Here is a 14,328-nt window from a genome sequence, read left to right as displayed (position 1 = left end):
TTCAATTTCAGGGGGACAAGTTCATGGAAGTCATGGAACTCCGAGCTGGGTAAAAGTTCAGCTTAAGGGCCCTCCTCATGGAGGTCAAAAATTGTATTAAATCAAAATCATTTAAAAACTGTATAGGTGTAATTGCAGTGTCCTGAATGCTATGTAACTGCATTTGCACTGTTCTGTGTGCCTCCAAAATGAATTTCTAACACTTTTGAAGTCTCCAAGAAGTGAAAAATGACTAAGTCCAAAGACATCATTGGTGCATCAAAGTGTTCAAAAATGCTCCAAAATGCATACAAATGGGAACAACAAGTGCTACAGTGGCCCAATAGCCTGCTAAACACATAATGAATGACCCAGAATGAATATATTTACAAATTACTTGGAAAATGCTGTTTTAAATTTCAGGGGGACAAGGTCACGGAAGTCATGTAACTCCGAGTGGGGTAAAAGTTCAAACTTTGCCCCCCCATTTAAAAACGAATAGGTGTGATTGGAGTGTCCTGAAACGCTATATAGGTGCATTTGCACTGTTCTGTGTACCTCCAAAATGACTTTCTAACACTTTTGAAGTCTCCATGAAGCAAAAAGTGACTAAGTCCAAAGACCATTTGGAGCATTAAAGTGTTCAAAAACGGTCAAAAATGCATAAAAATGAAAAAAACTAAGTGCTACAGTGGCCCAATAGCAAGCTAAACACACAATGAATGACACAGAAAGATAGTTTTACAAATTACTTGGAAAAATCCATTTTAAATTTCAGGGGGACAAGGTCTCGAAAGTCATGGAACTCCGAGCGGTGTAAAAGTTCAACCTTTCCCCCTTACGGAGGTCAAAATTTTAAATTCATCAAAATAATTTAAAAACTATATAGGTGTGATTGCAGTGTCTTGGAGACATCCCACATGAATTGTAAACACATTAGGAGTATCTCTGATCATATTAATAATTACATTCCTAGAGCTCCACCAGTGCTTCAAAGTGGTCCGAAACGCTAAAAAATGATGGAAAATGAAAATAATCATCATTTCCGAGGCTTTATAATATTCCTTAGATAATGTATATCTTCAATTAATTTTAAATCCCTTTATTAAAAAGTTTCTCTTTTGTGCTCCACTGGTGCAACGGCTCAAGTCTGAGAAGCTGCACCAGTGGAGCAAAAGCTACACTGGTGTAGTCGAAGCTACCCCTACTAATAGGCACCCGTCTGCACCACTCACAGCCTCCATCTATGGGCAGCTACCCCTTTCCACACTCCTGTTTGAAGCTTGTAGACACGCCATCAGGTACTTGCAGTTCACCTTCCTCTGACTACCTCTACCTATAGACCTGCCAGCTCTCCCTTCCCTTACTGGCAGTGTGTCCCTTTGAATCCAGCTGCTATTTAATCAGTCTTCCGTGAGTGACCTAGTAAAACTTCTATCTCTGCTACTTGTCATTGCATGCCACTCACCCCTCCATTTTTGCAACTCTCCTCTCCATTTGCTTTCTTTAGATTATTCAAACCATCTGAAAATCTCTTTAAGTTTGCAGTAAGTCCTACCAATCAGCCACTCATGTAATGGCCACTGCACTCTGCCTACATCATTGTGATTGATCTGTTAGTTCTCCTTTCTTCTGTCCACAGTGGGTGGACAGAAGAAAGATTGAGATTGAGTTTATTGACACTCACCCCTTTCTTTCTCTGCCCCACAGTGAGGGTTCTAATTGGGATGAAGTTTGAGGAGCTCATAATAGACGTTGGAGGCTTTGGAAGGTTCTAAATATTCATTCTGCTCCTCGTAGCAATTTACCGAATCTCAATCACCGTCCAATTTGTGCTGCACAACTTCCTGGTGGTGGTGCCTCACCACTCCTGTGCCCTCCAGAATGGATTTGTGAATCTCACAGAGGAAGAACTGCTCCTCATCAGCATCCCCAGGGAAGCAGATGGGACTCTCAGCTCCTGCAAGATGTACAGAGAGCCTCAATGGCACCTTCTGGAGAACTCTACCTGGAATCCAGCCAAAGACTGCAGCTGGGGACCACCCAACAACTCTACCTGGGGAACAGTCAGTGCCTCCTTCTGGGGAACACATAATGCCTCTTCCCGGGGACCACCCAATGCCTCCACCTGGGGAACACTCAATACCTCCTCCTGGGGGCCACACAGCATTTTCACACGGGGGCCACCCAACAACTCCACCCTGCAGAGCTGCCAGCATGGCTGGACCTATGAACACTCCCAGTTCACCTCTACCATAGCCACTCAGGTAAGAGTTACTTAACTTCCAGCTGTAGCCATATAACCAGGATGAGTGTAAATGTTTGGGGAAAGCAGCCAGTATGTGCAAGGTGAAAATATGATTACATTATTGTATAGTGACCCTCAAAAACTATCAGTGGAGAGAAAGAACCCGCAAAATTGCCACTGTAAAACCACCTTGGTATTTTAAGAGCAACCATGAATTAAGCATGGTGGTAAAACTGACCACACCCCTGCTGCCACAAGGTGTCACTGTGGTGGTCACCATACTTGGCCTCAGCACGATATGATACAAAATTATCTGTAGCACATGAATTGCACACATCAAAAAGAACGTATATATGTTTAAAACAATCTTTTTTAATGTGAATACACAATGGCGCTTCTAGTAATTCTTCACACATGAGTAACATTGCATCCACAGGAATTAGATTGGATACAACAAATACAATCATTATGGAAACAGACTAATATGATTTAGGATGAAACCTAATGAATTATGATGGTTAAAACCTCTGCAAAGCAAAAGTGCATCAGGGTTCCACACAGACATCAAAAAACTTATATGATTAACCAAGTAAAACATTGTAGGCTAGAATGGTTTACCTCTAATCCCAAAACATTTTTATGACACAATACGGTAGTGCTCTGAAAAGAACAACCCGAACTCTGTTCCAAACACCTAAATGTCAGTTTGCAGAACTTCAATTGTAAAAAGTTGTGCTTTCAGCAAGGGTAACAGAGTCCTCAGACATCCGCTCTGATCTGTTACCCTACAGGCTGTACCATAACATACTATAACATGATAGGCCATGCCATAACGTACCATACCATACCACACCACTCCATACCATACCATACCATGCCATACCATACCATACCATACCATACCATACCACACCACACCACTCCATACCATACCACACCACTCCATACCATACCATACCATGCCATACCATACCATACCATACCATACCACACCACTCCATACCATACCATACCATGCCATACCATACCATACCATACCATACCATACCATACCACACCACACCACTCCATACCATACCATACCGTACCGTACCATACCATACCATACCATACCATACCATACCACACCACTCCATACCATACCATACCACGCCGCTCCATACCATACCATACCATACCATACCATACCATACCATACCATACCATATCATACCATACCATACCACACCACTCCATACCATACCATACCACACCACTCCATACCATACCATACCATACCACACCACTCCATACCATACCATACCATACCATACCATACCATACCACACCACTCCATACCATACCATACCACACCACTCCATACCATACCATACCATACCATACCATACCATACCACACCACACCATACCATACCATACCATACCATACCATACCATACCATACCACACCACTCCATACCATACCATACCACACCACTCCATACCATACCATACCATTCCATACCATACCTTAATGTACAATGACAGGGCAGACCATATCCTATTATCCAGTCATCCTCACCTCCTTTAACTTCTGCCTACCCATGAACCCGCAAGTCTCTCTCACCACCCTTCATATCTCTACCCCTCAAGTCACCCTAACCTCCCATTATTTCTATTCACGCCTGAACCCTCAAGTCACACTCACGTCCAAGTACCTCTACACATCCCTGAACCTTCAAGCCACACTTGCTTCCATTTTCTTCTAGTCACCCCTGAGCCCACAAGTCACCCTCGCCTCCCCTTACTTCTACCCACCACTGACTCATCAAATCACCCACACCTCCCATTACCTCTACCCACCCCATAACCATCAAGTTACTCTCACCTGCATTTACCCTCTACCCACACCTGAGCCCTCAAGTCACCCTCATCTCCCATTACCTCACTGACCCTGAACCCTTAGTTTACTCTCCCCTCCAATTACCTGTACCATCCCTCAATTCTCAAGTCACACTTGGTTCCCTTTTCTTCTAGTCACCTCTGAGCCCACAAGTCACCCTCACCTCTCCTTACTTCTACCCACCACTGACCCCTCAAATCACCCTCTACTCCCTTTACTTTTAAACACTGCTTAACCCTCAAGTCACTCTCACTACCTTTTACCTCTCTCTAGCTCTGAGCAGTCAAGTCACCATCACCTCTACTCTCCCCTCATATCATTCTCATCTATCTTTACCTCTACCCACCCCTGGACTCGCAAGTCACCCTCACATCCATTTACCTCTATCTACCTTGCGCCTTCAAGTCACTCTCGGCTCCTTTACCTATTTTGAAACTTCAAGTTATACTCACCTTCATTTACCTATACCCACCCTTACATTCTCAAGCCATCCTCACCTCCCTATACCTTTTTCCAACGCTGAATCCTCAAGTCACCCTCAACTATTTTTCCTCTACCTAGCCTTCAAACGTCAACTCACCCTCGCTTCCCTTCTCCTATACCCTCCGATGAGCCGTCAAGTCTACCTCACTTTGCTTTATCCCTGACCACCCCATAGCCCTCTGTCACCCTCACCTCCCTACCTTTAGCATCCCATGAGCCTTCAAGTCACTCTCAGCTCGCTTTACCTGTCTACCTGTGAATCCTAAATTCACCCTCAATTCCATGAACTCCCTTCCTTGAACTCCCCAGCTGCCCACACTGCCCCTTAACTTTTTCTATTACTGAACTGTCAAGTCACCCTCACCTTCCTTCACCTCTACCCATCCTTCAACCTTCAAATCACTCTCCCCTCCCATTACCTCTACTTACCCCAGAACCCTTAAGTTACTCTCACCTTCATTTACCTCTACCCACCCTTGAACACTCAAATTACCCTCACCTCTCATTTCTTCTACTCACCTGTGAACCCTCAAGTCACTCTCATCTCCAATTACCTACCCACCCCTGAACTCTCAAGTCACTTTCACCTCCCTTTATCTCTACTCACCCTAAGTCCACAAGTTACCCACACCTCTCCTTACGTCTACCCCCAATCCCTCAAATATCCCTTACCACTCTTTACCTTTAAAAACCCCAGAACCCTCAAGTCACCCTCATCTTCCTTCACCTCTACCCATCTTCCAACCTTCAAGTCAGTCTCACCTTGCATTACCTCTACTCACCCCAGAGCCCTCAAGTCAATCTCACCTCCATTTGCCTCTACCCACCTTTGAACACTCAAGTCACCCTCACCTCTCATTACCTCTACTCACCCCTGAACCCTCAAGTCACTCTCCCCTCCAATTACTGGTACCCATCCCTGAATCCACAAGCCACACTTGGTTCCCTTTTCTTCTAGTCACCTCTGAGCCCACAAGTCACCCACGCCTCCATGTTTTTCCTTTATATTCACTTCCATGGTTCATTACAGAACTTCAATAAACAAGTAAACACAGTTAGCCATTCATAACTTTCTGATACCTGGTGCAGTCATGTACATTATCGATTTTGCATGCAGTGGGTAAGCTCTCAGTCCATCGTCTTAGCAGCTAAAGAAGTGTAGGAATGTTCACATTTTTACAGACAGGGTTCAAGCTTCAGCAGCCTATTTCTCCCAATTATCTTATGTTGTTGTGTACTTCTCTCCAATAGCCCATGTCAAGTCTCCCTCTCCACCGTTCCCACATGTATTGATTCCTCTTATGTTTTGCTTTCAGCGTTATCTAGGTCATCTTTCCTTCATGCCTAGAGTAACAGTGCATGTTACAAATGCAATATAACATAATATCTTGGTGCTCAGCCAGGTAGGTTTGCAGCGGATCCCATATGTCATGTGGTTCGGAAGTAATCGGCATTAGGTCCGTGTCTGTGAGTAGCTGCTCTTGGCAGCATATGAGGTTGTGTATCCATTCCTTAAATGTAGGTGCTCTTCCCCTCTATCACAGCAGTCATTGTCTCAGAACTGGAAGCAGTGGAGTATAATCAGAGTGTAATATAAGGGATGTAAGAATTTAAAGTGTATGATTCGTAACCTGCTACTTCCAAATTTGCTGGCAGCAATATGCCCATTGGCGGTCATCAATGGGGGTTCCCAACTCCTCATCCCAGTGAACTCGCAAGTTTAGTTTCTGGTCGGGACTGTTTGTCTGGGGGTGCGATAGACCATGGAGACCACATGTGGAGGTGCAGGGTTTTTGCAACAGGGTATGCAATGGAGCCAACGTCGCAGGCTCTGCGAGAAAGACAGGGGCAGCCTTTTTGATGTGCTGTCGCACATCAAAAGGGGTGGGCTGATGGCCTCAGAAAAAATCTTCCCCGGGACAGAAAGTTCTGTTTTCATGCATATCTTTCCATGTCAGTTTCTCGATCTTGCCCTCGGGCAATAGTGCGCTCTACAAATCCAATAATCAAATCAAATCAAATCAAATTTGTCAGCCGCCCGCCTTGTGAGTAACTGGGAGGTCTGGGTGATGCTGTATTCCCAGCAATGGGGACTGTAGCATGGGTGTTTGTACCCTTTAAGCAAATTTCTGCCACGCTATGTTCGTGCAATCGACTGTCGTCAGATTTTTCCCCTCAGTTGCTTAGGGGAGCAAAGGAATGCTGTGGTCGGAACGGGAGACATGTAACCCTGCTCCACAGCTAAGTGTGGCATGCATGGTGGTGGGCGTATCCAATATGCTGCAAAGTTTATGTTTATGTTTATGTTTATGTTTGGGGGATTTTATATAGCGCTCTATCGCTCCGAGGAGCATCTTGGCGCTAGGTTCAATTTGTGTGGTTCATAGGCAGAAGGGAGATGTAATAGCCCCTAAAGTAGATATTAGACCAGGGTTTTGCAGGTGGAGGCAGTTTGGTTGTAGATCCAGGTTTTAATGGCTTTCCTAAATTTGCTCTCGCAGGAGATTTCACGAATTTGAGGTGGGAGTGTGTTCCACGCTCTAGCGCCTTTGACCGCCAGGGACTTTCCCCCTCTAGTGGCCAATCGAAACTTTGGAATAGTCATTAGATTGGCAGTAGCAGATCTTAAATGACGTCCGGGGTGGTAGCGATTAAATTTGTTAATCAGGTAGGTAGGGCCTCTTTTATGAAATGCTCTGAAGGAAATGATCAGTAACTTGAATAGGATTCTCTTTTGGATAGGGAGCCAGTGGAGGGTGTCAAGTGCTGCGGATGCTGAGGATTTTCTTGGCATTTTTAGCACCAGCCTTGCTGCAGTATTTTGTACCATCTGCAGCTTATGTAGGAGGGCCTTATTGGCACCCACATATAGTCCGTTACAATAGTCCAACCTAGATGTGATCAATGCCACCGCTACCGTTTTCCTAGCAGGTAGGGGGAGGAAGTCAAAGAATTTCCGAAGACTTTTGATGATATTAAAACAGGAGCCAGCCACTTCACTGGTCTGTTGCTTGAAGGATAGTGCCTCGTCAATTTTAATTCCTAAATTTCGGGTACTCTTTATGGTGCTCGGCGGGGCTTCAGCATTAGGTGGCCAGCAGGTTTGGGGCGAAAACAAATTATTTTTCCCAAAGGGTAAAATTTCCGTCTTTGCAGTGTTGCATCTCAGGTGGTTTATGTTCATCCACTCAAAAGTGGCCTTCAGACAATCTCTGAGGGAACGTTCAGCAATTGCCGCGTCCTCATCTAGGATTACAACTAGTTGAGTGTCATCGGCGTAGGCTATTGAGCTGATAGCAAAAGAGGAAATAAGTTTCATTAGAGGGACCATATATAGGTTAAACAATATGGGGCTTAAGCTAGAGCCCTGAGGTACCCCTGATTGAACTTCTCTTGCCTCAGAATGATGTGGACCTAGGAGAATAGTCTGTTTTCTTTGTCTGAGGAAGTTGGTAAACCATTTCAACACGGTGCCCCCTATGCCTGCACTACTCAGGCGATGAAGTAGAATATCATGGGACACCGTGTCGAACGCCGCAGATAGATCCAGTAGGATCAGGACGGCTCTTTTGCCCTGATCCAGAGCGGCCCTGATGGTTTCCGTTGAGAAAATGAGGGCAGATTCAGTTGAGTGGTGAGAGCGGAAACCTGCTTGATTGGGATGTAACAAGTTGTTGTTCTCTAAATATGCAGTAAGTTGTTTGTTTACACATGTCTCTGTGAGTTTGCATAGTGCTGGGAGAAGTGATATGGGTCGGAGATTTGACAGTGTCGTAGGATCCTGAATAGCTTTTTTCTGAAGGGGTTTGACTACCGCGACCTTCCAGCATGCGGGGATATCTCCTGTTTGTAGGGAGGAGTTCAGGATTGAGTTTATGATTGGGTTGACCTCATCTTTTATAGCCTTGAGTAGTAGGGGTGGGCAGGGATCAAGAGGGGAGCCTGAGTTCAATTTTGAGATAGCTTGAGCGGACTCGGTTGAGTTAATCCAAGTAAAACTATCCCATGTAGTGGTACAAGGTGGATCTTTTTGGATGGTAGGGTCGGCTGTGTTTAATGCTAGTTGACTGATCTGTGGAAACTCTTTTGTAAAGTTTGTGATTTTCTGTTCGAAATATTCCGGTATTTTGTCGCAGAGGGCTTGGGACGGTGGAATTTCATGTGATAATATTTTGGGTTTTCTGAAGCCATTGACTATTTGGAATATTTCTTTTTGGTTGTTGTTGGTCGACTCTATCAAGTTGGTGTAGTAGTTTGTTTTCGCCAACTTGATGGAGGTGTGGTAATTCCTCCTGACATTCTTATAGTTTTCCCTATCTTCCTTCTTGTAATGGCGTCGCCATTTTCTTTCCAGGAGTTTCACTTCTCTTAACGTGGCTTTTAGGGATTTAGTGTACCAGGGAGCGGACTTTTTCCTTTGTATTTTGTTTGATTTGGCTCCTCCTGTTGTCAGTTTTTCCCCAATGGATTTCACCCAGTTATTATAGTTTGCATAATCAGTGCACACATTTCCCACTGGTGTTGGTTTTGCTGTCTGTACCCAGTTCATTAGTTCCGGGTGCTCGATGATTTTTTTCCAGCAGGGGGTGGGATTAGTGGTGATGGGAATTGACTTAGTTTCTTTATTATTGTCTATTTTTAGATTGAAACTCATAAGTTTATGGTCTGACCATGTTTGGGTCAGAGGAGGATCGACAATTAATGTATTGATATTCGAGCATATGCAATCTAATATATGCCCAGCATTATGAGTAGGCTCCTGAGTTAGAATCGTCAAGCCTAGTATAGTCAATATGTCTTTAAAGCAAATAGTGTTGGGGTCATTGGGGTTATCTAGATGTATATTTATATCTCCTAGTAGAGTGAAATTGGCCGAGCGTAGGATTAGGTTAGCGAGAGCTTCCCCAAAGCTGTCCAAGAAGCGGGTAGCTTGTCCGGGGGGTCGATACACTAATAGACCGGAAAAAGTAAAAGAGTCATGGGCTTGCAGACTGAAACTGAGGCATTCTGCTTCCTTTATCTCAGATATTTCCGCAGTGGCGCATTTAAAGGAGTCACGATAAATTATGGCTAATCCTCCTCCTCCTCCTCAAAGTGTGCTGGGAAACAACCTTTACAATGCAACTTTTACAACGCACTACCATTACAACGAAACTTTTACAACACAAGATCCATTAAATCGCATGCCATTACAACGCAGTCATTACAACGCATACCATTACAACGCATACCATCTCAACGCATGTCATTACACAACGCAGTCATTACAACGCATACCATTACAACGCATACCTCACTACTCATAGTACCCTTACACTATCCAACACTTACCCCATTGTTGCACCCCCTGGAGTTAGAATAGTAATTTTTACCCCTACACTATCCAACACTTACCCTACTGTTGCACCCCCTGGAGTTAGAATAGTAATTTCTACCCATACACTATCCAACACTTACCTTCCTGTTGCATCCCCTGGAGTTAGAATAATTACCCCTATACTATGCAATGTAATGGTATGCGTTGTAATGGTACGCATTGTAAAGGTAGTATGCGTTGTAATGGAATGCGTTGTAATGGTAGTTTTTAGAAAATTCGTTGTAATGGCATGCATTGTAATGGAATGCGTTGTAAGGGATTTTGCGTTGTAAAAAATGCGCTGTAAAGGCATGCGTTTTAAAAGTATGTGTTGTAACGTCATACATCTAGTGTGCTTGGGCGCATTGAAAATAGAGATCCATGTCAGGTGCCCTCTAGCAAAGGGCTGGGTCAAAAGCTCCCATTTCATCCTGGGCTGTTTCCCTCCCGACGCTAATCAAGTCAATTGGGTCTTTAGAGTTTGGAAAAATTGCCTACTGGGTTCATATGGGATATTAATGAACATGTGGAGTGGTTTTGGGAGTATTATCATCTTAATCAGGGCGTCCTGTCCTGCCAGCGACAGGGGCTTAGAGATCCATCTTGTGATGAACTCTGTCAGGGTTTCCAGCGTTCGTCCTTTGTTATTGCGCATCAGCTCCGCCTTGTCTCTTGCTATCGTGATCCCTAGATATTTAACGTCTGATTCACACCATTTTAGTGGGTAATCAGGAGCAAATCATTGGACAGCCTGGGTAAGGGGGGAAATTTGGAGTTTTCTCCAGTTGATGTTTATTCCAGAGAACATTACAAAATGTATAAGCTCCCTTAATAAAAGATTGAAGCTAATTTTGGGTTCCCGCATGTACAATGTTATGTCGTCTGTGTAAAGAAAGTATGGGCGAAATGTGCAAATTCGCGGTACGCAAATTCGTGTGAAAGCGAATTCGCGGTCTGCAAAATCTATGAATTTGTGCGAACTTGCGGATTTTTTTATTTTTTCGTGCTCGCTGGTTTTTTTTTCAGCACGGCTACCGCGAACTTACCCATGCGGTCGTTTTTGGGCGCGGCCATCTTGTTAGCGGGAGGAAAACAACTCGGCAAACTAAGAATCAAGGTAAGTCAACGCAGCGCGCGCGAGATTGTATTTTTGAAGCGCGAACAAGCAAAAAAATTCGCGAACTTGCGGATTGTTTGGCAATTTCGCGTGATTCGCGGACCGCGAAATTACCAAAAATACACAAATTCCCCAAGCGGAACGAATTTTCAGCCCATATTTAGTGTAAATACACACTAGAATGTTCCTAGTTGGATACTGCAGCTCATATTCCCTGTGATACTGTCGGAGCTTGGCTGCCAGCGACTCCACAGCTTCTGGTCTCTACCTTCACACGTCTGTCTCCTTCCAGTCAGAGGCTGACAGCAGAGTTGCCACTGGGGCCGTTGCCGGTTTGATGCTTGTGTCGGGTGTTACCTGCTCCCAGTCTGGTGAGCTAGGTTTAGTGGCGCAACTCTTTCCAAGCAGCTGCCATTTTAGGCGATCCATGTCTGCTGCTAGTAGCGCTCATGCTTGGTCACCATTCAGTGCTCGGCGGGTCTTGGGCTAAAAAATCCAACGGACCTGATCATTCTTGCCTCGGTGCCTATTCCAATCATGGAGTCCCACTCTGCAACTCTGGGCAATAGCTTGCTTAATCTCCACAATGGCCCCCACAACGCTAAGGATGCCTGGCCTCCACCTTGGGGGTGCCCAGGAGTGGACACCTCACAGGGAAAGCCAGGATGGGTTCCACAGCGGTATTCGTACAAGCGCATTGAGACCCTTGTGGGTGAGTAGTGCGCTATACAAGTATCAATTTACAATTTTTTTTACAATTTTTTTTAAACAGTTGTGCTCCTCTGGCTGCTCAGTGGGCCATACGCTTCTTCTACGGCTCCATTTGGATGCTATATTTGGACTAATGGGGCAGGATGATGTTGCTTAGTGTTCCCGGGCGGGAAGAGCCTCACGGAAATGTGGCCATCTTGCTAGCGCCCCACCCTCGCCTCCCTTTACCTTTAAAAACCCCTGAACCCTCAAGTCACCCTAACCTCCCATTACCTCTACTTAACCCTGAACCATCAAGTCACTCTCACCTCAAGTTACCTTAACCCACCCCTGAACGCTCACCGAATGCCTGAAGCCTCAATTCACCCTCCTCTTCACCTGTCCTCTTCCCACTCTTCAGCTATCAAGTTACTCTCAGCTCTCTTTACCTGCCTGTGAACCCTCAAGTCACACTTACCTCCCCTTACCTCTAACTATCCTTGAACTCTCAATCCACCCTCAGATCCCCTTACTTTTACCCATCCCTAAAACCTCAAGTCAACCTCACCTCCCTTTCCCTCTACCCAAGCTTGGGAAACATCCTTTACAACGCAACTTTTACCACGCAGTGCCTTTACAACGCTGGTTTTTCAACGCAAGTCATTACAACGAATTGCGCTGGGGGGCGCTCTAGGATAGGTAATAGTTTAATTTACTATGCAACACCTTCCCTACTATCCACGGGGACTGGAGTTGGAATAGTAAATTAAACTATTCACTATCCAGCACCCCCCAACGCAAGTCGTTGTAACGACTTGCGTTGAAAAAACTGCGTTGTAAAGGCATGCATAGTAAACGCATGCGTTGTAACAACGTACATCCCCAAGTTTCAACCCTCAAGCCAATCTTGTTACCCTTTATCTCTACCTTCCCCTAAACCATCATGTTACACTTGCCTACCTTTACCACCATCTACCCCTCAACTCTCAGGTCACCATTGCCTCCCTTTACCTTTAGCCACCCTTGAGCTCTCAAGTCACCCTTGGATCCCTTTACCTCTACCGACACCTGATTTCTCAAGTCACCCTCTCTTACCCTTTCCTCTCCCCACCCCTAAGCCCTGAAGTTACCAGCATCTTCTTCATATATGTCCAACCGTGTGCCCCTTGTCACCCTCACCCCTATGAGCTTTTAAGTCTCAGCTCCCTTTACCTCTATCCACCTGTGAATATCCACATCACAGTCACATCGATTTACCTCTACCCACTCTTGAACTCTCAAATCACCCGCACCTTCTATTACTTTTATCCACCCCTGTACCCACAAGTCACCCTCAACTTCATTTACCTCTACCAAGCCTTCGACCATCAAGTCACCCTCGCCTCCCTTTAGCTCTATCCAGCCTTACACCCTAAGGTCACCCTCACCTTTCGTTACCTCTAATCACCTCTTAGACCTCAAGAAACCCTTGCCTCCATTTACCTCTATCTACCCATGATTTTCAAGTCACCCTCACCTTCCATTACCTCAACCCATTCCTGAAACCTCAAGTCACCCTTACCCCACAACCTCTAACCACTCCTGATCCCTAAAACCCCCCTACCTCCCTTTACCTCAACAAATCCCTAAACCCTAAAATCACATTTTTTTTTAAAAACACATTTTTATTGATTTACAAAAGCAATACACCAGCCATTCAGCACTACATCACAATAATCTAGGATTACATCTACAAATTTGCGCTTCCCAGTATGCAGAACAAAATGGAATGAAATCGGACAATCCCTTTATGGCTAGACCTCCCCCCGACCATTTCCCCCAGACTCTGGGATATTTCTTGAGACACCCATGTGCCACATACATGACTTTCTCCTGTCTGGCCCTCCAGTCCACTCCAGTCCGCCATCGCCCCACACTCGGGGTTCTGGGCATTTCCAGGAGGCCACGATGTCTTTCTTGGCAACCACCATACCTACAGTAAAAAACAATTTCTCATTCCTAGACCCATCCAACCCATCAGTGATCCCCAGGATCATGTGCTTTGGGTCATGGGGGACCTCCCATCCTAAGACTTTGGTGTGTTCTTCCTCGATGTCCCTCCAGAATCGCGCTACGCGGGGGAAGGCCCATACCATATGGAGGAATTCAGATGGTCATGGCCACACCTAGTACAGGCTGAGGTCGGACTAAACCCTGCCCGATGAAAGCACACTGGGGTGAGGTATGCGGTATGTAAATAGTAGAGCTGCTCCAAGCTCAGCCTAGCAGATGTGGTGACCATTCTGGGGGCCATAAGGGCATCACACCAGTCCTCCTACTCCAAGGGGCCCACCTAGTCCTCCCACTGAGCCCGCAGTCGGTCTAGGGAAGTAGGGGTATTGTTGATCAGTGTATGGTAAATGCGGGGCCCACCTAGTCCTCCCAATATCAGGTATGTAAGAATTTAAAGTGTATGATTCGTAACCTGCTACTTGCTGAGACCTTCCAAATTTGCTGGCAGCAATATGGTGGTCATCAATGTTTTTTTGTACTTGTATAGCGCACAGCTACCCGCAGTGGGTTTCCCGGCGCTTG

General features: G+C 45.3%; 1 pseudogene; it reads left to right on the top strand.

Moving 5' to 3' along the window:
* The first annotated feature begins 1,706 nt into the window (after positions 1-1,706).
* LOC144762243 (solute carrier family 22 member 7-like) overlaps positions 1,707-14,328 on the top strand; it is a 186,303-nt pseudogene continuing 173,681 nt past the window's right edge.

This window comes from Lissotriton helveticus, chromosome 6 (assembly GCF_964261635.1).
Source record: "Lissotriton helveticus chromosome 6, aLisHel1.1, whole genome shotgun sequence".
Taxonomy (NCBI): domain Eukaryota; kingdom Metazoa; phylum Chordata; class Amphibia; order Caudata; family Salamandridae; genus Lissotriton; species Lissotriton helveticus.
Note: the sequence above shows the minus strand (reverse complement) of the source record. Positions and strands in the feature narration are given on the sequence as shown.